The sequence below is a fragment of the Bidens hawaiensis genome, unplaced genomic scaffold (genome assembly GCF_021521415.1).
Source record: "Bidens hawaiensis isolate Kalapana, Puna unplaced genomic scaffold, B.hawaiensis_p1.1 tig00025014_1, whole genome shotgun sequence".
Taxonomy (NCBI): Eukaryota; Viridiplantae; Streptophyta; class Magnoliopsida; order Asterales; family Asteraceae; genus Bidens; species Bidens hawaiensis.
In genome coordinates this window covers 166,796-181,397 of record NW_027493977.1, presented here as the reverse complement: position 1 = coordinate 181,397, position 14,602 = coordinate 166,796, and the positions used below count along the sequence as shown (strand labels likewise).

The window sequence follows — 14,602 nt, the reverse complement described above, 5'->3', positions numbered from 1 at the left end:
CACATGGCCAAATATCTCGCAGATTCCGGTATTGCTTATCGTATCTCTTGTCCTTCCACACCCCAACAAAATGGGGTGGCCGAGCGGAAAAACCGCCATCTCTCTGAAACAGCACGCGCATTACTCTTCCATGCTCGTTTACCACAACAGTTTTGGTATGATGCATTCGCTAGTGCAGCCTATCTCATAAATCGTTTACCATCACCAGTCTTGCATTACTCGTCACCATATGAGATCCTTTTCCGATCTCGTCCTGATTACTCTATCATGCGCACATTCGGGTGTTTGTGTTATCCGTTTCTTGGTGATATTCGTGCGGATAAACTCTCACCCAAATCTGCACCTTGCATTTTTCTTGGTTATGCTCCTAATCATCGAGGATACTTATGCTATGACTCCTCCACGTGTCGTATGTTTACTTCTCGACATGTTACCTTCCACGAGACTATTTTTACTATTCCTACCTCCACTCCCGCTCCTACTCCCAAGTCTTCTTCTCCAATTTCTTTTTCTTTTCCTATTACTCCATTTCTCTCTTCTTCTTCCCATCCTATTGTTTCCTCTCCGTCTCCTTCCACTTATCCCTTTCCTTCTCCTCCTCCTCCGCCATCACCACCACCATCTCACCCTATGGTCACACGTTCTCGTGATCATACTCGACAGCCTCGACAGTTCCCTAATCATGTCCTTTTTCATGTTTCTACTACTCTTTCCACCGAGCCTTCCACTTTTCGTCAGGCTCAGCGGTGGCCCATGTGGTGGGATGCGATGCGTTCTGAGATTACTGCTTTACACTCAAACAGAACCTGGATATTGGTTCCTACTCCTGCTCATGCCAATATTGTTGGTTGTAAGTGGGTTTACAGGATTAAGCATAATCCTGATGGCTCTGTTAATCGCTATAAAGCCCGGCTTGTTGCCAAGGGATTTCATCAGATTGAGGGTGTTGATTACACCGAGACGTTTAGTCCTGTCGTTAAACCCACTACTATACGACTTGTGCTATCTCATGCCTTCTCTCGAGGATGGGATATTCGTCAGGTTGATGTCAACAATGCCTTTCTCCATGGTGATTTATCTGAGACAGTTTACATGACTCAGCCTCCAGGTTTCATTGACCCTGGTCGACCTCATCATGTTTGTTTACTGCAGAAGGCACTTTATGGTCTAAAGCAAGCGCCGCCTGCTTGGTTTTCCAAGCTCTCTTTTGCTCTTGTTTCCTCAGGATTCTCGTAGTGTATTTCAGATACCTCACTGTTTGTATACAGTCGTGACACGATTATTTGCTATGTTCTCGTGTATGTTGATGATATGATTATTACTGAGGGTTCATCTAGTTATGTTCAAGGTTTGATTGATCGCTTACATTCTCAGTTTGCGCTCAAGGATTTGGGGAGATTATCCTATTTTCTAGGAGTTCAGGCTACATTCTCAGATGATATGTTACATTTATCACAGCAGCGCTACTTACATGATCTTCTGCATCGTACTGGACTTACAGAGTGTAGACCTTTATCGACTTCAGTTTCTTCGGGTCAGAAATTGTCTCGTTACACTGGTATTCCTTTAGATGACCCCACTTTATACAGAAGTACTGTTGGAGCATTACAATATTTGGTCTTGACTCGCCCTGAGATTGCATATGCTGTCAGCAAGGTTTCTCAGTTTCTACATAAACCTACTGATCGTCATTGGGTTGCAGTCAAGCGTATCTTACGGTATCTTAAGGGTACCATCTCTTATGGTTTGAGCTTTAGACGAGCATCTCGTTTTGATATACATGCGTATTCTGATGCTGATTGGGCCGGTTGCCCCGATGATCGTAGATCTACCACTGGATATTGCATTTTTCTTGGCTCTAATCTCATCAGTTGGAGTTCCAAGAAACAGCAAACTGTTGCTCGTTCTAGCACGGAGGCCGAGTATCGTTCATTAGCTCATACTGCTGCTGAACTTCGTTGGATTACTTCTGTCCTACATGAGCTTCATGTTTCATTGCCTAGTCCACCTACTCTTTGGTGTGACAATCTTGGAGCCACATACTTAGCCGTCAATCCTGTGTTTCATCAGCGTACGAAACACATCGAGATTGACTTACATTTTATTCGTGATATGGTTCTTACTCAGACTCTCAGCATTCGTTTTGTGCATACTACTTCTCAGTTGGCGGATATTTTGACCAAAGGGTTGTCTTCTACACATTTTGACACTCTGAGGTCCAAGCTTCACGTTGCTCCACCCGTTTAGCTTGAGGGGGAATATTACATAGTTAGTTTGCATTAGACTTGAGTTGGTTTAGTTAGTTAGAGACCTAACTAATTCTGTTGAGTTTAGTTGGTGTATATGAGTGTCTATAAATAGGTTGTAATGTAGCTTGTTTGTAATTAACAAAAACCATATGAATATAGTACACTTTCTTTCTAATCTCACTTTTCTGCTCAATTAATTCTTTCAACAGTTGTTCTCAATCACTCGTGTTAGAAAGAGTGATCCTTCTTATATGAAAATAAACCATCATTGAACCCTCCTAAAAAAACAAACCATATATTTCAGGGCAAACACCACATGGACTGATGGACAGCTGATTTATTACGTTTTATTAAGCTATGAAATTTCACCTTCATTACCAAATTCGCCGGAACATACACACAGACAACCTTAGCAGATAACAGTAAATATAAAAAAAGAAATTACATAAAACAAAAGTACTTGTAATGACTTTTTGTCGTATAACATGTTTTGTCGTACGTATAACATGTTGTATACGACACAAATGAGTAACATTAATGACGAGTCAGTCACCTTCCGTATGGCTGTCCCTGCCATATGTTTTCTGGTCTTCTACTCAATCTACTATATTTAGAAAGGACCGCTAACACATTGCTCAATCCTTCAATTCAATTATTGTTACATCACAATTCACAACCGCCTTTATCTTCCGGCCATATATAAAATAAAATAACCCCAACAACAGAAGCTAATTCTGCCACACAATTCACCAGCAATGGAGTTATTATTTGTAAAACTAATTACTGTGCTTTGGATATTAGCTATGTTGATTTGGCAATGGTGGAAGGAGGAAATGCGGGTACCTTACCACCACGGTGTAGTTGGGCGGGTATCTACAACTTCGGTGACTCTAATTCCGACACCGGCGGGATCTCTGCAGCATTTGTTCCGGTTTCAAAGCCGTACGGTATGACTTTCTTCAAGAAACCAGTTGGAAGACTCAGTGATGGACGCCTTCTTCTTGACTTTCTTGGTACGTTCGTATCTCCATTTATCCACTTCTGTAATATTTACGTTTTTTATTATAAAATAAATACACCTGAAACGGGTAGAGTATTCAGATATCCGGATGTGAGACTGGGTGCTAGGATTAAACTTTTCGTGTTTATGTGACGGGTATAGTATTAGTATTAGACGCGCTAATTGCCCGAAACCATTATACTACTTGTTTACTAGAAACTTAAAACATTTTGTTCTTAGTAATAGAATAATCTATATAATTCAGTAACTTGTAATAGATCAATCTACTAATTCATTAATTTCTAATAAGTTCTAATGTTTCGCTAAATTTTAAGATTTGTTAAAGAGAAAACTAAATGGTAGACTGAAAGTGGTTTGGTGTTATTTTTACATATTTGTGTTTATTTAATTAAATGAACCAACATCAACACATGTTTCGTTTGTTCATTTATGTTAGTGGAAACATGATTAAATACATTTTATCCTTAACATGAAAACAGTGAGAAACAATTTGTTGTTATTATTAGGTTTATTTTTATAAGTGTTTGCTGTTATTTTTTGTTCGTATTTGCTAATTTTTTATTATGAGACGTTATAAGTATTTACTTATTTATATTTTGTTGTTATTATTAGATTTTTTCTTTTACTGATATAAGTATTTGTTGGTATTTGCTGTTATTATTTTGTTCTTGATTTTGATTCTTTTGTTGTAATTTTTAGGTTTTTTTCTTTGTTATTATAAATAATTGTTTATGTAGATTGGTATTGTAGTTGGTATTGTTTCTTACGTTCTCGTTTTTTTATAAATTGGTATTATTTTCTACGTTCTCATGTTAAGACTAAAATGCACATCTTTATGTTCATTTATTAATAGAAAGTAAATAAATATTATTTGTATTTTACAAATTATATCACCCTGATACATTATATCTAATTAAATTTTATTTGTTCCTTCTTTTTTCATTTAAGTTTGGTTATTTACGTTTTTCATATATATTCATTTATGTTTGTTCAAATAAGTTCATTTAGTTTTTAAATGAATGAACACAAACAAATACGGGCATGTTCATTTTTTAAACAAACGAACATGAGCACAAATATCAGTTCGATTAACTGTACGTGTCCGCGTTCATGTTCGTTTAAAAATTTCATGAATGAACCCGAGCATGCGCTTGTTCGTGTTCGTTCGGTTCGTTTACAGGCCTAGGCATATTCGATACTTACGACACTTGACGGTTAATTATCCGACACATACTCGACGAGTGTTGGCCTGTTGAGCTGATACAGACACGGTTTTACAATGAGGCATTGAGGCATATAACTGATATTATCAATATCAGTGCCATTGCCATAAGTACTTCAAATACTCGTGTGATTCGTTGATTTTCCTGAAGTTGAGTACATCGGGCTACCTTACATGAGCGCATACCTGGACACGATCAACACTGACTACCGCCATGGTGCCAACTTTGCAACTGGAGGATCAACAATTCGCAGGCAGAACGAAACCATATTCCAGAATGGCGTCAGCCCGTTCTCTCTCGATATCCAGACCATTCAGTTCACTCAGTTCAAAGCCCGAATCATTGACCTATGGAGTTCTGGTCATCCTGCTGCTGATATAAGCCAGCTCCAGAGGCCCGGTGACTTCTCAAAGGCCTTGTTTACTATGGACATAGGCCAAAATGATCTTTCTGCTGGCTTTCGAACACTTAGCGAACAACAGTTACGTGCAGAAATACCCAACATTATCAATGAATTCACCACTTCCATTAAGGTAAAGTTACATGATTATACTATTATTAATGAATACACTTTGCACAAATATTCGCCTTTTAACTTAAATGCATACGTAATCTGAATCAGTCTATTAATAATAAGTTAGTGGAAATTGCGACGTGTTAACTAGTGTGATGATGCTGGCAGAAATTGTATGAACAAGGGGCGAGGTCGTGTTGGATACATAACGCAGGACCAGTCGGTTGCTTACCCGTGTCAACATTTTATCTAAAGAATCCGAAACCTGGTTATCTTGATCAATATGGGTGCATAAGGTACCAGAATGATATAGCCATGGAGTTTAACAAGCAGCTCAAGGATCGAGTGACCAAGCTTCGTTCTGAACTAGCCGATGCTGCCATAACATATGTTGATATCTACACAGCCAAATACAAGCTCATCAGCAACACCAAAGAATATGGTAATTTACTAGTGGTTTCAGAAAAGAATTAATGTATAATATTTATTTAATTATTAGGAGAAACTCACATAATATTATATTTAATCAGTAACAACATTAATATAAGATATACCCTTTAAAATATTCTTAAAATTTCATATGTATGTTGTTTTTTTATTATTGTTCAACGAGTAATCTTGTTTCTCCTGCAGGATTCAACGATGTGCTTAAAGTATGTTGCGGATACCATGAGAATGATGTCCATATCTTTTGCGGGCAAACAGGAATTGTGAACGGGACTAAAGTTTTCGGTGATGCTTGTGCAAATCCAGCAACATATGTGAGCTGGGACGGTGTTCACATGACCGAGACTGCGAATAGATGGGTGGCTAATCATGTACTAAATGGATCATTATCTGACCCACCGATCCCAGCAACCCATGCTTGTTATAAGCACTTGTAATCCTAAGAATCTGCCAATGTACCCTTTTTACAAGCCATGATAATTATTCTTGCTTGGGTCAAGTTCTCCTCTTTCGGACCATAACCGGGAGTCCAACTCATGTTTTCTTACAACGAATTTTGAAGGGTCAGTGGTAAGGATCTTTGTTGGAAAAATGAAAATAATAAATCGGTTTGAGATCCAAACATTTTGGTTTTTTGCGGTTTAATGGTATTGTCTTGTTTGAAACTTGGTACCGGTCTTTTGACATATATTTTAATCACGAATCATCTTTATCATTAAAAAAAGTTACTAGGACCGCTTATTTCGACAAAAATTAAAGAAGTAGGCTCAAACAGTAAAACCCGAACCATTACACCGTCAAACTAGCCAATCCAACTCCAACCAAACGAACACAAGACACAAAAAGTTTTCAAAACCGATCGAACCGCTAGTCAAGCAACCATTTACAAGCTAAACAGTTAATTAACTAACTAAACAACATATTTACATCTCCGCCCTTGAACTTGTATCTTATGACAATTTAATTAGGGTAAGTTGTAGCCTTTGATGGTTGGAATAATAATAATAATAATAATTGTTGGAAGTAATTTCAGACTCTAAGTTACAAGTCGGTGAACTTGAGGGACCAATGTTGACATCGAGACTTGAATAATAATAATAATAATAATAATAATAATAATAATAATAATAAGCAAACGATGGAAAGGTATATAATATTTTCAATCAAATTCTGTATCCGATGATTTCACATTTCAAGGTTTCAATTCATGCAATTTGAGTGGGAGCCACAATTTTGTGGATTGAGGTTGAATTCCAAGGTTTATAAATTATTATTACGATGCCATATTTATTATGTCTAGTGATATTGCAGTTTGTTTGATTGTTTCATTGGTGGAAAATCTGGATCACACAATACATGTAAATTTTTTTTTTAATAATTTTTACATCTAAATAAAAGGCAAACGGACAACAAGCTGTATTCTTTGAAGTAAAAGTGCTTAACTTTTAATGTTTGTTGTTTACTTTTTTTCTGACTTCAGGGTTGGATCCACAGTGATGAGAATACCAAATGAGAACTCAAGATTATTATTAACAACAATTACTGGTCTTGTCCTTGGTTTCATTTTAGGAGCATCATTCCCAGTTATATTAAACAAGGCATGCATGCTCTATTGTTTTCATTCATTCTATGATTCATTTCAAACTGGTTATGAATGAATGAATGAATGAATAATTACAGGAAATTAATAACTTTCTGTATATCAACTATGCAGAAAACAAACCTATGCTCTACCCTGCTTCCCTCCATTAATCTTGATCACATGAAGGAGATGTACCGGGGCCTCTCAACCCAAAGAATCTTAAATCTCTGGTCTTCGTTTCACCACAATAATGCCATGTCAACGCTATATGATACAAAGGTGAAAGTTTTGTTAGTAAATATCAATATAACTAGATGTACACTGTTTATTTTTAAATATTTATAATGCAGGTCTGGGCTACAAACAACCCGAGAGGTGCGGAAAGGCTACCCCCTGGTGTAGTTGTACCCGAGTCTGATTTCTATCTCCATAGGTTGTGGGGTAATCCTAGTGAGGTATTTCTACCATATCTATATTATGCAGCTCATATTTTATATAGTTAATGAAGTTACTTTTTGATGTTTTTCGTATTATCTTCTTTATCAACAACATCCCGCGTTACCTTCATATTATATTTTTGCATTACACTATATATATATATATATATATATATATATCCCCTAACTAATGAGCTCTAAATGCTGTTGATATGATTTGTGATAAATATTAATTTATTAAACCGGTAGTGTGAAACTCGCAGGACTTGACTTCAAAACAGAAGTACCTTGTAACGTTTACTGTGGGTTATGATCAGAAGGAAAATATTAATAAAGCAGTGAAGAAGGTTCGGTACTCGTCCTCTGTCCTTCTCATATGTAGCAATTTCAACTCGTTTACTTATAAGCGGGTCAATATGGGTTGTGTTTTTTATTCTCATAAAGGTCAAACATTAGTACTTTTTGTTAAAAGGAGAATGGAGCGAGCGGGTTGAAACTTGGAAATAGCATGATGATTATACTTAATATTCGCTTTTGTGAGTTGTGACCATATTTAACTCGATAACCGATATGTGAATATATCTGATTTCAGTTCTCAGAAAACTTCACTCTTTTGCTCTTCCATTATGACGGTCGAGCAAGTGAATGGAGTGAATTTGAATGGTCAAAGCGGGCTATACACATCAGTGCTCACAAACAAAGTAAATGGGGTAAATTTTACATAATTGTGATGAATCTATAAACCTCAAATGCTAGATTAATGAGGAATTTAAATCGGTTATAGGTGGTATGCTAAACGTTTTCTACATCTAGACATCGTGGCACCGTATGATTACATATTCATCTGGGACGAGGATCTTGGATTAGATGACTTTGATGCAGAAAAGTAAATCAATAGCTCTAATATCTTCATTTTAATTAGAATAATATTGAAATTGAATAATCTTTGTAGGTAAATAGAACTGATTAAGAAGCATGGGCTAGAAATATCTCAGCCAGGTTTGTCAGAAAACAGTGGTCATCTATCATGGCAAATGACCAGGAGACGAAACGATACTGCAGTTCACAAGTAAAACCTTATATTTTTATTTTTATTATTTAACCAGATACGGCTTAATTTTTTTGTCTCAAAACATTATTTCATGATTTACCTTGCAGGTTAGCAAAGGAAAAAGACGGTTGGTGTTTTGACCCACATTTACCACCGTGTGCAGCGTATGTATGCTATCATCTAATTTCAAGAAATAGCATGTTATTATATTATTGGTTGCTAATAAACTAAATTGTTCTTATAAAGACGTTATGATACACAGATTTGTTGAGATAATGGCCCCTGTATTTTCACGGAACGCATGGCGTTGTGTCTGGAATATGATACAGGTTTTGACAACCGTTCTTAATTATAATTCATTTTTATTTTTAGATAAGGTTATTAGAAGCATGAATATTATTTTACCATCTGCAGAATGACTTAGTTCATGGCTGGGGTCTTGATTTTGCACTTAGGAGATGCGTAGAGGTGAGTGTTTGCATTCTATAAATATGTATAATTGCACTTTAATAATATTTGGAGATTAGTGTCCATGTTTAATTAAGTTGATTTCTTGAATCTTGATACAGCCTGTTCATGAAAAGATAGGAGTTGTCGATGCTCAGCCAATAGTTCATCAAACACTTCCTTCACTTGGGAACCAGGCGCGTCTTGTACATTATAATTAGTGTCAAATGTGTACATTTATAGTTGACTTTCTGTATTTTCTCAGGGCATAGCAGAAGAAGGAGAGGGACCACGAGAAGCGGTAAATTCTAAGAGAAAGTCATGCATTTGCATTTGGAGTACTCATGAAGTTTATTTATATTCTTTAACTGATATAAAGAACGTGTAATGCTGCTAAAGTTTTGAGCCTTTGGTATCAGGTAAAGAAACGGTGTACAAGAGAATGGATAACGTTTCTAATACGGATGCGATATGCAGAACGAGCATATTTAAAGAAAAGGGCAGTGGCATCAAATCAAACCAATACTACACACCACTGATATATGTCACATTCAGAACAGCTAAAAAATAATTATCTATACCGCCATTTGACAGTTTCTATAGGTCCATCTTTTCAATTTTCCGCTCACGACCCACATGCACACGTGGCAGTAGTCTGGCTAATCGATAATTAAGGTTGCTTATACCGGGTTTATCAAATTTCAAAGTTTGAACTTTCTGATATGCTTTACTATATGCATGTCACTTATTTATTTATGTTATAGCCCGATTTGTACGTAGCCTGCTGGGCATTGGGGTTTAGCTTAAAGGTGGTTGTAGTGAATATCCATCCAAACAACTAAACAAGCTTCATTTGTGATATGAATCTTCAAATGGACAACCAAATTTCAGAAGTCCATTGGAATTGGGATGATTCTAATGGATGAGCAAGTTTCTTTCTCATTGTTGAATTACTTCCCATCATTGTTCTAAAACATTTTTAATCTTTTTAGGAGTTACAATTCCGGAATAGGATTTAAGGTTTTTTTTTAGTTACTGGTCACTTGGTTTCTAATTTTTCCCGGCGATGTTTATACAGCTTTCTTTCATTGTTGGGAAATATAAAAGAAAGTTTGGTGCTTTTAAGTATTTGTATCATATAAATCAAACTCCTCTTTCAAAACAAATTTTTAAAAACTTTTTAATGTCACATATGAAGCAAAACAATTGCTTAATTTATAAATTTTGTAATTTCATCTTTTTAACTCTTGGTAAGGCCCCAAATTTTTTCTCGCTTTAGGACCCCAAAATGGTTGGACTGCCTCAGAAAGGGTAGTAGTGCGTTTTAAAGTTCAAACTAAATTAAAAAAGAAAACTAATATATTTATTTACTTTTTATTATCATTGATCAGATATATACTGTAAAATAAGTGACATTCGTCTACTTATCAAAAAGAAGATTTATCTATACCTAAAATATTTAATCGAGTTATTTAACTTTTAAATATTGAAATGATAGCATGTTTTTAAATTGTAACCTAACTTTTTAAAATTTTAATTAGTTTGAAATTTTATTTTCTAAATTTTTCTATCAAATTTTAAGACCGTATGTTGTATTACTTTAGCATTTTATTTTGATTTCAAAACTTTATTTTTTAATTACTTTTCTCATATACATATTTATGCTGTTGATTTGTATCATTGGCATAACTGTGACATGGATATAAATTTACACTGTCATTATGAATATCAAAAGTGTACCTTGGTTAGGCTAGAGCCTAAGGTATTTGAAGACATAGGCATGTTCTTCTATGTTTTCTTTATGAGAAAATTCCCAAAAATAGCCTTTTTTTTAGAGAGATGATTCCCAAAATAGTCTTTTTTTCTTCAAAATTATTTAAGATTTGAACTGTTAAGACGCATTGGGAAAAGATAAAAATAATAAGGGAGCAGTCCAAATTTTGAAAAAAAGTCAGGTAGGAGCGAAATTTGGGAAAATGATGAAGGTAAAGTCCAAACTATTTTGAAATCTTGGAGTAGAAGTTCATATTTTTTCTAAACTTTTTTTCTCAAAAAACCGTCTTAAGAGGCTGTTTTTTTATGTTTCCTACCTTTTCCGTCCATATTTTTAAATTTTAGAAAAAATAGATTTTCAAATCTCGTCTTGAGAGACAGATTCTACCACCACCACCACCCACCGTTCGCCTTCTAGCACCACCACTACCGCCACCATCCACCACCACCACCCACCGTTCACCACCACCACCTTCCACCCACCACCCACCGTCTACCACCCACCCGACGTTAGATCACGAGATCCCCATCTTCATCTTCATCTTCATCTTCATCTTCATCTTCTTCTTTTTCTTTTTCCCCTTTTCTCACTATGTAAATCCATCCCCTCAAATTCACACACATTACTTCAATTCCAACATCATAGACACAAACCCACTTCTTCAATTCAACCTATTGACTTCTTCAATTCAACCAATTGCTTCAATTTTCAGAAATGGAGCATGCCCACAAGGTGTTCGACGAAATGCCTGTGAGAAATGAAGCTTCTTTTCTTGACCAGAACAAGCCTGATTTCAAAGAACTCGATCTAGGTCTCGGCAAAACATCCAACAAATCTCATTCCGACTAGCTTAACACTACTACTCTTGACAGCCTGGTTGATCTGAACTCCGACGGCGGCGGTGACGGTGGGGTTGAGATCTTCTCCGGCCATGGCGTGGGTGGAGATGGTGTGACACCCCGAAACCTGGGGCTCAACAAATTGTTGGATTTACACAAAAACAAAGCCTCTTTATTGAGAGTCACAGCGGAAGTCACAAGTCTTTAGAAACAAATTTACAACAAACTTGAACGAGGCTATGTTTATCATAGTTCCTTGTGCCAAATAGCCACCAGATGCCTTCTACGACACTTACTACTTATAACCTGAAATACATGCTCAAAAATATTTGTGTCAACATAAAGTTGGTGAGTTCATGAGAGTAGAAAACAATAAGTTTAAGTGTATCATCTTGTAAAGTACAAACAAAACATGCCAATAAATCAATTCTTATTCCCGCAAGAATATTTGCTAACATATATACTTTTAGTTCACAACATCCATGAACACATCACACCTCCTTCTACACCACATTTTACGCAAGAATGCATTTCTTTTTAAATATAGTAACGGTACCAATGACTATACGTATATATGCCCTGAGTTAAGAAACTTAATGATTAGCATGCGTTTACTTTAAATAAGATACACTTCAAAAATATTCAAACTTAGTAAACATTTATAGCGCGTATCCATCCCAAAAATAAATAATTTAAAATGAGGGTTTGTCATGAAAACTCACCTGCTTGATGTACGTATATAATCCAATGCTTCTACTTATTATCTTCTAAGATATATTTCTATAAAGTAAATATTTCCGTCATGATGAACCTGAATATACACGGGTAATAATTTGAATACACTAGCGAGTTTTAAAATACTATATGGTATACTAACGAGTTACCCGATTGATATACTATCCTTTAATTTATAAAACTCGTTTCGTTTATACTTACATACATACATATATATATGCTAAGTATAAAATGAAAACCCACTTGAGTTGTGAAAACTCTAAAAACTCATTCTCAACCACATGTTTTTAATTAATGTTTAAATCTTGTGGTCCACAATTAAAGTGAATAAAAAATGTAAATATAAATATAACTTTTTCTCTCTTATGAAAACATATATAAAAATTAGTAAAAAAATGTTAAAAAATAGCAAAACATTTTTTTTGATGTTTCGATGTTTTGTATTATATGTTACAACATATATTACATATAACAAAAAAAAAACGATATTACATAGGGTTTTCGCGGGTTTTCACAACTTAAGTAGGTTTTCACTTTAACCTTACCCTATATATATATATATATATATATATATATATATATATATATATAGGATCAGGATCATGTGAGAACTTTTTGAAAATTGAGAACTATGAGAACCATTTTGAACCACAAAAAAACCCAAAAATAAAAAAAATCATAAAACAAAAAAAAACACAAAAATAAAAAAAAAACTAAAGTTCTTATTTATCATCCCGGTTTCTTAAAAAAAAAATCTCGGTTTAGCTAAATTATACATATACATATAATATGTACATATATGTACGCACATGTTTTTTCCCTATACACATATGTATAATTTAAGGTAAATGATAATGTACATATGTGTACATTACGTAACTAGAGATTAAATGAAAGTATACATATGTGTATAGGTATAATACGAATTAAAAAGAAAAAAAATCGGTTTTTTTATTATACATATATTTATAATATGTACACACATGTTTTTTCCTATACACATATGTATAATTTAAGGTAAATGATAATGTACATATGTGTACATTACGTAACTAGAGATTAAATAAAAGTATACATATATGTATAGGTATAATACGAATTAAAAAGAAAAAAAAAATTCGGTTTTTTTTTATGAAACCGGAATGAAATATAAGAATTTTGGTTTTTTTTACTTTTTTAAAATTTTCGTTTTTTTTTGTTTTATAATTTTTTTAGAGGTTTTTTTAGTGGTACAAAATGATTCTCAAAGTTCTCAATTTGTCAATGGTTCTCTTAGGATCCTTACCCTCTATATATAATAATGATTTAAACTCATAATTGATTGATACGAACAAGAGTTGGGTATCTGTAATTTTTATAAATGAAAATACTTATGTATACACACATAAGTTTTATCATCAACATAAAATGAGTTTTTATAAAAGAAATAAATTATATATATATATATATATATATATATATATATATAAATTTATTTCTTTTATAAAAACTCATTTTATGTTGATGATAAAACTTATGTGTGTATACATAAGTATTTTCATTTATAAAAATTACAGATACCCAACTCTTGTTCGTATCAATCAATTATGAGTTTAAATCATTATTATAAAATCCATTTACTCTACATAATTCATTTAGCGTATGTATATAATAATATTGTTCATCTCGTTTTGATTCTGTGTTTTAGCTTTACTATTAAACTCATTTTAAATATACTAGAGTTAAACCCAATAGATTGATATACCCCAAAACATATTATATAGTAAAAGGTTTATACCTACTCCTTATTAATCAGCATGGCTATAACCACCCCGCCGATCACCATCGCGAGACATCGTCATCTTCACCTCAACCGTCATGTCTCCAACATAGCATCATCGTCGCGCCATCATACATAACCGTCACTAAAGTAGCGTCAATACCATCACAAAAGATCACCGTCTCGGCTCGCCTTTGACGGCCCTTGGTGATAGTTCCGACACTTACCCTCGTAGCTCCACCGAGACCGCCACCTACCACTACCGTAGCCTATCTTTCTCTTTCACTTATTTGGCCTTATCTTTATTTCTTTTGTTTTCTTATTTCTTCCCACATTAAATGTTGGATTGAAGCCTCCAAAGAAGTATGTATATATAAAGAAAACAATGGGAAGTAATATCCCAGAAAGGTTGTATCTAGGAAGGTTTAATCTCTACGTGGCTTGCACATGCATGTTCTCATATGATGATTCATCATTGAAGTACATTAAACGTGGCAGGAGAGGATGGTGTAATGAGAAGGGTG

General features: G+C 34.5%; 2 pseudogenes across 1 annotated transcript; both read left to right on the top strand.

Moving 5' to 3' along the window:
- Positions 1–3,004: 3,004 nt before the first annotated feature.
- Positions 3,005–5,905, top strand: LOC143570634 (GDSL esterase/lipase At5g14450-like; annotated as a pseudogene). The gene is made up of 4 exons (XR_013141970.1): positions 3,005–3,262; positions 4,644–5,026; positions 5,176–5,449; positions 5,641–5,905. The product of XR_013141970.1 is annotated as a GDSL esterase/lipase At5g14450-like (transcript).
- Positions 5,906–6,592: 687 nt separating this feature from the next.
- On the top strand, positions 6,593–9,524 carry LOC143570656 (uncharacterized; annotated as a pseudogene).
- The last annotated feature ends 5,078 nt before the right edge of the window (positions 9,525–14,602 follow it).